The sequence below is a fragment of the Bidens hawaiensis genome, unplaced genomic scaffold, assembly GCF_021521415.1.
Source record: "Bidens hawaiensis isolate Kalapana, Puna unplaced genomic scaffold, B.hawaiensis_p1.1 tig00043619_1, whole genome shotgun sequence".
Classification (NCBI taxonomy): domain Eukaryota; kingdom Viridiplantae; phylum Streptophyta; class Magnoliopsida; order Asterales; family Asteraceae; genus Bidens; species Bidens hawaiensis.
The window spans coordinates 122,414-132,042 of NW_027505850.1; positions in this window are offsets into that span (position 1 = coordinate 122,414).

Genomic DNA, 9,629 nt, shown 5'->3' on the forward strand with positions numbered 1-9,629 from the left:
CAGAGGAGTAACAATCGTGTTAAGTGACTTCCTAGGATGTGATTTCTTCTTTTGTTTCCCCTTTTTGCACGCAACGCAATGATCATTGATCTTGAAATTTTTAAGGGATACACCATCCACCAACTCATTTGTAATAAGAAAGTTCATCTTGCGTATGTGAATGTGTCCCATGCGTCGATGCCAAAGGATAGATTCCTTTTCAGTAGCTTTAGACATAAAACATGTAGTTGAGGATGAAACATTGACATCGTAACTCATATCCAGAACATAAATATCATTCGATCGAGGTGATCTCATGACAACCATATCTTCAGGAATTGTATATCCCGGTTGAAGGATAATACATTCCTTGTATGTGAAAATGGTGGTAAACTTTTTATCACATATTTGCGAAACACTTAGCAGATTATGATCCACCTTCTCACAATAATTTACTTTTTCAAACGTTACAATCCCGTTTGACACTTCTCCCTCCTTTGTAATCATTCCCCCGTTGTTACCGGCAAACGCAACATAATCTCCTTGAATGTCTTTAACATTCCTCAGAAGATTTAGATTGCCAGTTATATGCCTAGAACATCCGCTATCCAAAATCCACTTGTGTGTAGATCCTGAACTGGATGAACTCTGCACAAACAAGTAAATAATTAGTTCAAAAAGGCAGCCCAAGCCTCAGTCTTGGGCTCTCCTTTTGATACATTAGGAGAAACATTTAAATTAATGCTAACATTCGGGACTTGAGAATATGTGACATTTTCTTAGTTTTCTTCAATAAGTATCCATCACGTATTCTTCCCGAATTAGTATTTGAACAAATTGGTTGAACACGTTCAACACATTTGTTTGCTACATTATCCGAATCAACCCGAATAACTTTCTTCGGATTAATATTCGAATACATTATAACACTATCAACTTGATTTTCTTTTATGTTTGGAAACAAATCAGTCTTTCGAGTTGATGAGCTTTTGATATCATCTATCTTTGTTTTACACTTTTTGGAGACATGGCCCGGTTCACCACACTTGAAACATAATCGAGAGTCCAAAGATTTTGGTGGTGAAACACAGTTAGTCTTTGATAGCAAAGATTGACGAATATCATCTTTGGGTTTCTCAAATGTGACATTCTTCAATGTTTCATGTTTTAAACCCTTTTTATTCTTATAAAATTCAAGATTAGTTGAAATCGAAGAATTCTCCAAACCTGATGATTTTACAAATCTAATAGGTTTAAACACATCATTTTTATGTTTTTCATGAACTTTAACCAATTTTGATTGAAAAATTTTTTGTTCAAGTTTGGTGATCTTTGAGGTATCATCTTGATATACACTTTCAATCATTTCAAGTTTCAGAAGGTTCAAAGGAACTTCCTTGTCTGAGAACACTTTTGATAAACCCTTTAATTTAAAAACTTTCCCATCTAAAGAACCCGACTGAGGATAAACAAATTTCATCAATTCCTCATTAGTTACAGTCGGTTTATTAAATTTCTTCAATTTAGGAGTTACATTAGACTTTTTCACTGAACCACCCGATAACTTTGAGTCATAAACTGCTTGCTCAAACTCTTCGGGTTCACACAGAATATGATTGTCAACTGGTATATCTTTGTTTTTGACAATTTCATCTGGTTCAATCAACTCCTCGATTGAACCATCCAATTCATTTTTGGTGAAAACAATTTTACTTTTGACATGAATTGGTTCACGAGTAGTTTCAGTTGTATCAACATTCTCAGATTAAAAGTAGGCATATCTGAACATTTTTCCACATCGGGAATGCTACTATAATCTTGCTTAAAAGGAGGAGGAATTTCGACATATCCCAAACCTGTTTTTCCATTTTTCTTATGTGAATGGTTAACTTCGATTATTTCATTTAAAAGAAATGAAGATCTCTAAATTTTCCAAGCTTATTTTTAAGTTCCATTACTTCATTTTCGAGATTGGAAATACAAGTTCGGAGTCGAAGAATCTCCTTAAAATGTTGATCAACTTCGATGATCTTACACTGAACCTTAGCTTTAAGATCATGATTGCTTTCAGACAGTTTTTGAATTTCAAGAGTTAATTGCTCTAGCAATTTTGTTTTCTGTTTGTAGCATTCATTGATCATAAAGTGATCTTTTGTGAGAGTATTGTTCTGATTTAAGGCTGTTTCAATTTTGGCTTTAAATACAGCACATTCAGCACAATCAATCAATTCAAATGAAGATTCAGAAACATTAATTTGAGGTTTAGGACATACCTCATCAATCTTAGCCATGCATGCATAAGATTCAACTTGATCAGGAATTGATTCAATTTGAGACGTCAGACTTTGATCAGTATCTGTCTTAGAATCCGATGAATCACTTTCCTAAGATACAATATTACTGCTAGCATCTTCGAATTTCTCTACTGGTTCAACGATTGCTATATTAGCTTGATTTCCCAACAGACGTTGAGACCAATCAACAGCTTCATTAACTACCAGAGCTTGAGTAGCAGGAGACTTATCTTGTTCACCACCAGATACAGTCGTTTTACTCTTATCCCCACCAGATGAATTCTTCCCTAAAGATCTTTCTGAATTGCGTGGCCTAGAATATTCTTTTCCTGGCTTATCACATTCTTTGGCAAAATGGCCAAAGTCCCCGCAATTGTAACATTTCACCTTCAGTTTATCAAATCCGACCCTTTTATTCAAAGCAGGAAGATATTTCCCAGTACGCTGCATGAATCTCTTTACTTTTCTAACGATCATAGCCATGTTCCACTTGAGATCCATTAATTCAAGATCATCCGGGTCAATTTGATTATAATCTTCATCAGTTAATTCACTTGTGGCAATCTTGCTTCCAACAAGCTGTTCATATGAAGTCATGAAAGCACACAAGAATGCAAACTGTTGTTCAGCCTCTTACAGATTTACTTTAGGCAAGCTTGATGATGGAGCACTTGTGTTTGCATTAGCTCCATTGACCATAAAGCATACATTAGGAGAACAGTTTACATTAAAAATTTCTTTTTGAGATTAAGCAAAAAAAGCATTGATTGGTACAGAACTTGAAGAATGATTTGCTGGCAAGGCACCCCCATAGAGTGAAGGGTTTTGAGTTGAAGATTGGTGGTTTTGATTTTCTTTCAATGAGTTTTGACATTTAATATCAAATTCCCTTTCTTCAATCTTGTTGATGAATTGCACAGCTGTGAGCTCGGTGTTTCGAAAGAAACCGTTTTCTTTCAATACAAACAGAAAAGTTGAATATGAAGGAGGTAAAACATTCTTTAGTGTATCAATCTTATCTGTTTCAGTTGGCTCAAGATTGACACTTGACATCTCCACAATCAGATGACTAAATCGGTTAATCATCTCTTCAACCGTCTCGTTTTTCATCACAATAAAATTTCTAAATTGAAATTTTAAGAGTGTCTTCTTACTCTCAAGTGTGTTCCCCAAACTTCTTGTTTTCAAAGTGTAAACAAAGAAGCACAAATCTTAATTGTACTGTATTGATGAAAAATTTGTTCCGGTAATGCCATAGTGAGAGTTGAGTAGGCTTTAGTTTCACTCTCAAAATCTTTCAATTCTTGAGTTTCACAATCTTTGAATTCCTTCGGTGTCCACCCCATGTTGGCACTACCTACCAAAGGTGACGGATACACGTCATCAAGAAAACGCACACTACTTGGATGCACGGATCCTAAGTGAGCACGGAACATTAGTTCCCAACGAGCAAAGTCTGACAATTTCAACAATTTGGGACATTTGTTGTGACTTCCAATTTCATTATCCATGGTTAGAATCTGCTACAGTAATACGTTCTGAGAGGCTAATGCATAGTAAGACATGTTTTGCGAAGCCATGATCACACTTGTTAAAACTTCAAGGACTAAACTTGTAAAACTGTAAACTTAGACTTACTATTCACACGAATGTGATCACAGTGACGAATGAGATGATTAATGAATGAATAGATATTCGTTAATACCTTACACCAATGAACTGATTAACGAATGGATGATTAACGAATGAATTGATATTCGTTATGAATTGACACGAAAGAGAAATTTACGAATGAGTGTAACGAATGTGTGAACGAATGGGCTCTTAGCGAATAAGGTTTTAAGCGAAAGGAGTCTGAATAACGAATGTGAGTATAATGAAAGTGACAGATTAACGAATGAGTCTGTAAATTTTAGTGAATAAGCAGTTAATTCTTAACGAATGAGCAGTTAAGATTTAACGAATCAATATTCATTTGTAACGAATCAGTATTCATTTGTAACGAATCAGTGTTCATCATCAACGAATAAGAACTCATAATTTTCAAACTTTCACAAACTCAGATCTTGTCTAAACTAGTCCGAAGCTCCTGAACACGATACCTATCAACTTATAGACTAAATCCGAACACGTCCGTGATCTCAAACCATTTTAGACCTATCACTTATCCTCAATAAACTCATAAACCAATTCAAACTAAGTCCAGACGAAACATTCATCAACTAATCCTCAATTCGTCTTCAAATTGACCAGAAACCTCCATTACCGAATCAATTTTACCTTAATCAATCCTTTAATACACTTAGAACAGTGATAATTACAGTCAATTATGATCCTCTGTTTCAACTTGACACAATTAAACTTCGATTACTATCAATTCATCATGAATAGAGCTTCAATACACTATGAATTGAACGATTAATCAACTGAGTAACACCGAAGATCAGATCTCAGGCTCTGATACCACTTGAGAGAGCTTAAAACGAATCTAGATCTTGTGATTACATCGATGCTCATGTTGATTAGGTATACGGTTATGCTCGAGATACGTTAGTGTGTGTGATGTGTAGGTTGAGAGAACAATTCGGCAGAGTAACGAGGCTTGAGATGGAATAATCAGAACTGTTACTATTAGAATAGATTACAGGGGATATATAAAGGAGATGACCCTATTCGTTAAACTTAACTTAACGAATAGGTCATTCGTTACAAATACCTTAACGAATACACATGCTTATTCGTTAATACTTTAAGTGATAGAGAATGGCCCTCATTCGTTATCTCATTCGTAAAACAGGCTTAACGAATGAGCTTACATTTTGACGAATGTGTTACATTCGTTACGGAGTAACGAATGTAACTTACAATAGAGCGAATGGCCTTTTTACCATAATTAGATTATAACCCCTATACTTTAATCTATTACATTAATAACCCTGATAAAGATCGAGACGTACAAAACATGTATCAACAATAATTTATTTTCTAAAATTTTACAAAGCCTTACGAGTCATGGGTTATAATAGAAAAATGGGTCATGGGTCATAATATAATAGGAAATAGTGACATGGCATCTACTTGGCTATCTATGTGGAGTGTCTAGTTAAATGTCATGTGGACAACTTGTGTTGCTTTAATAGTATAGTTTGAAGGTAGATATACTACCACGAGTCTAGTTTCCAACCCAACTGGTTTTATACGATTTGGACGAGTTCTGATACTCGAAACGGAATTTACAAAAATATGTGTCAAAACTATCAGTTTGTTAGCAAATTTGAGTCTTACTCAGGGACCCATAAGTCAGTCATATTAAGTTTAAATGACACTATTCTTTTTGCAAAAGGTACTTTTATGTCTTAGGTTTAAAAGCTGTACTCACATTCTTCATGAAATAAGATTAGGTCAGTTAAATAAAGGTTTTTCCACAGACTATCAATAAATTTCGTTATGCGACCGTTTTCTACTAATAAATAAGTTTGGACCTCTTAAACACCTCCAACAATTATGTATCTTTGTTTTCTAGAAACCTAAGACATGTGATAGTATGTTATAAAAATCTCAAGCCAAAACAAGGTCGTTTGATACAAGAAAACGTAGTCAATTCACACCCCAAAATTGCTAAGGAATAATTCAAGAATTTAACAGCATATAAAGTGTTAGATACTAGTTCTATGTTACCAAATCTTAATATAAAGCCTGTGTGAGAACTTATGGACTAATAATGGCAATCTTAATATATATATATATATATATATATATAACACCTTATATATATTGATCCAAAACTTAAACGTATGATAAAACGCATAAACGAATCACCAACGGTTCATTAGGATATACATTAACAACAAACGCATACACCATCAAGTCTAACATGTTTGGGTGGACTTTATACAAGATCAACTTGTAAGCTGATATTATACTATGGGATTCTAAGTAACCGAAACTGATTAGGTCGCGGTTAGGAGAAGTCTCACGCTTGTTTTGATATTCGCTAACTATTTCACGCGAAAACTTAAAGGTGAATTTCACGGCCCCTTTACTTTCAAACGATTTATAAATATGGGGGAAACATACAAATATTGGTTTTTATACATTAATGAGAAACGAGACCCGAACTTTATGTTTGCGTGAGTTATCTCTTGGATCCAAAAGTACCCTTTATCGCTTATTAGTAACCATTAGCTTGTATTAGCCTAAGATTTTGTGAAAGTTTAAGCTGTCAAACAAATGGCTTGGAAAGAAGTCAGGTGCGTATTAAATAGCATAGCTACTAAATTCTCAAAGACTCCTTCCTCTAGTACTATTGGGATTGACACCCCTAATCATGGTTAGTCACGCTAACTGCTGACCCGCATGGTCGAATGACTACATAGTGCCTACTCGCTTGCTCATGAGGTACGAGTGAGGGGCGAAACACCTGTGTCTTGGTTTGGTTATGCCTCATGTAGTTCATAATTATCGTATTCTTTGCTAGCTTACGATGGGTCAAACGATTACTTGTTTATGTTAACGTATACATGAAACGCTTTCGAACGTAAAGGTTTTACAAACTTTTAAATGCTAAAACCTGTGAACTCACAAACATTACGTTGACATTTTAAAGTATGTTTTTCAAGTACTTAAGGCGCAAACGTTCAAGTGGAAAGCGTCCTAGGATAACATGCACACAAGTGTCATATATGCATTTTGGAGGATTTTACTTGTATAACCCAAGTCATGGGTCATATGAGCAAAATCTTAGAAACAATGTCTTTTAATAAATGTTTTGAGACTTAAACGCTGATTTTGGGATGCAAACTCTGAATTTTAACTATGTATCCAATTTGTGTGTTTATGTATACAATAATCATCTGCTTTGACAACCATGTTCGTCGCCCCTCGCGATTCCGCCGTGGCGGGGTGTGACAATTGACATTAATTATAATGGAAATCTTTTAAGTTTAACTTGTTTTGCTCTTCAATCACTTATTATAATTAGCAACTTACTGTTTGTGGTTGATTCCGCCGACCACATTCTAGGGGTTTTCATACTTTCTGTTTCGTGTGTTCTTGTATGATTTATCTTGTTATCACGAAATCCAATCCTGACATCATGAAATCTTGAATTCTTTAAAACTGGATTTTAATACAAATTTTGTTGTTGCCAATATATATTTAATTGCTAATCTACATTTGCGTTGGTAATTGATCATTTAGTGAATTTACATTATGTCTTCACATAAAGCAAAACAAGGTGAATAATTTTAACTCGAAAAATGAAAACACGTAGAGATCAGTTGTAATTGATGTATTTTTAATGTTATTAAAATATTTAATTAACTATGTTATTTTATAATATTTTTTTTGTTTGACTTGTTTTTAATCAATCCGTATTATGCCCTCGTATAAAAATTTTATGTATCTGCCTCTTCAAACTAGTGTAATTGCAAATCCATATATCCTTGTTCTTTTTTCGTTGTTTACCAGGAATAAATATCAAACATCTAAATACATATATATTAAATACTAGTTTGAGCCCCCTTGTTACGAAGGTTTATTTAAGTTTTGTTTTTAATAACTTTGCTATTTTATATTTTGTAATGATTTGTCTTATTTAGTAGTTTTGTTTTGATTTAATACTTATATATTATATTGTTACGTTTATTATAATTTTTAATGTTTATTATCAATTGCGATGTGTAGGTTTTTAGATTTTTAACAAACGAATATAAAACGAACACGAAGATGTTGATTTTTTTAAATGAGCAAACATGAATGCAAATATTTTTCTTATGAAAGTGTTGTGGGGGTGGCTGGCTGATATAGGTGATGATGGTAGTTGATGCATGATGTGGTCTAAATTATTATTGATTATTCGTTTTGTGGTCAGGAGAAAAAACAGAAGCAGCCGCCATTCTTTAAGAGTTTTTTTCCGGAAGATCCTTATTGGAGAAGAAGAAGTTGATTGGGAAATATATTGAATATAATATTTTCTTTTGATTCACGTAGTGAGCAGCCGCAAACAAGGAAGCAGTTTCGTGTCCGGGTTCAAATCTCTACCCATCCAAACATCTTAATCTTTGGTTTGAAATTATTATTTATATTATGAACTAGGGTATTAAACTTTATATATTTTATGTTTTCGAGCATAGTTATTGGCTAAAACCTTTTTAGTTGCCTAAGTTTTGAATGAATATTTGTTGACTTTTGGTTTGCGTGTCGGTATTGAGTTATTTGTGTTGGACTAATACTATTGTAACCAACTTATTGGTATTTGAAAAGATGAACATGCATGCTTAATATTAATTTACTTTTATCCAATCGTTCCATATGTGTCTTTGTGAAAGTCTTTCATGTGTAGATGCATATTAGGTTACCTACTGTGTGTTCGTAATTAGTTTATGGTTTATAGTCGACATATTCCATAGGAACTATTGTTTGAGGGTTTAGAGAATTTAAGTGTTCTACCTATCTTGAGACTGAGAGGTAATAGATAGTTGGGGTTGTCTTAGTCATTAGGTGGTTTGGGTATAGATTACACGAGAGTGGATTTTCCCCTTATTGTCTTTTGGTTTTTGTTATCCTAAGTCTTTTTGAGCATCTTTAGGTTACTCCTTACGTCCCTTACACTCCCGGATGTATTGTGATTTGTGAGACTGAGAGGTGATCTAGTCATTAGAGTACTTTAATATTGTTGGAGAGACTAAAAGATAATCCAACCAACCGGTTTTGCGTCATATGTCCCTTAGGTAATCCTTTTAGGTGACACCCAGAGAATGATCAGGGATCCACTAGGATGTCTAGGGCGTCGTATCTTTAGATCCCGGTTCCATCACAGTCTCCATAGCCGATGAGCATCCAAGATTCACAAATAGGATTTCAAGCCTGGGTAACGCCTTTCTCATTATTTTTTTCGTCTAAGTCTTAGAATTTTAAGTTTTATTTATTAGTTCACTTTAGCTTAATAAATTAGTTAATTAATTATTAGTTTTAAATAAAATAAATAAAAATCCAAAAATAACCTTTTTCTCAATTATTAGTTTAATTAGTATTGTCAAATAATTAAAATCATTAAGTTTTAAGTTAGAGTCTAGTTTTAGGTGTCGCTAGTGTCCTTTGGGTTCGATATTCAGACTTCATTAGGCTTTACTACAGTTAATAGGTACACTTGCCTGTCCAGTGGTCTAGCATTAGGGTAGTCTAGATTTATAAATTTAAAACTAGAGTGTCTAGGTTAGGTTAAGATTTTATAGACCGCTTTCAGCACATCAAGTTTTTGGCGCCGTTGCCTGGGATACTTAGGCGATAGCGAAACAAGCTTTGTTGATATACTTAATTGATTAATTTGTCTTATTTGTGTCTAATTGTTAGCAT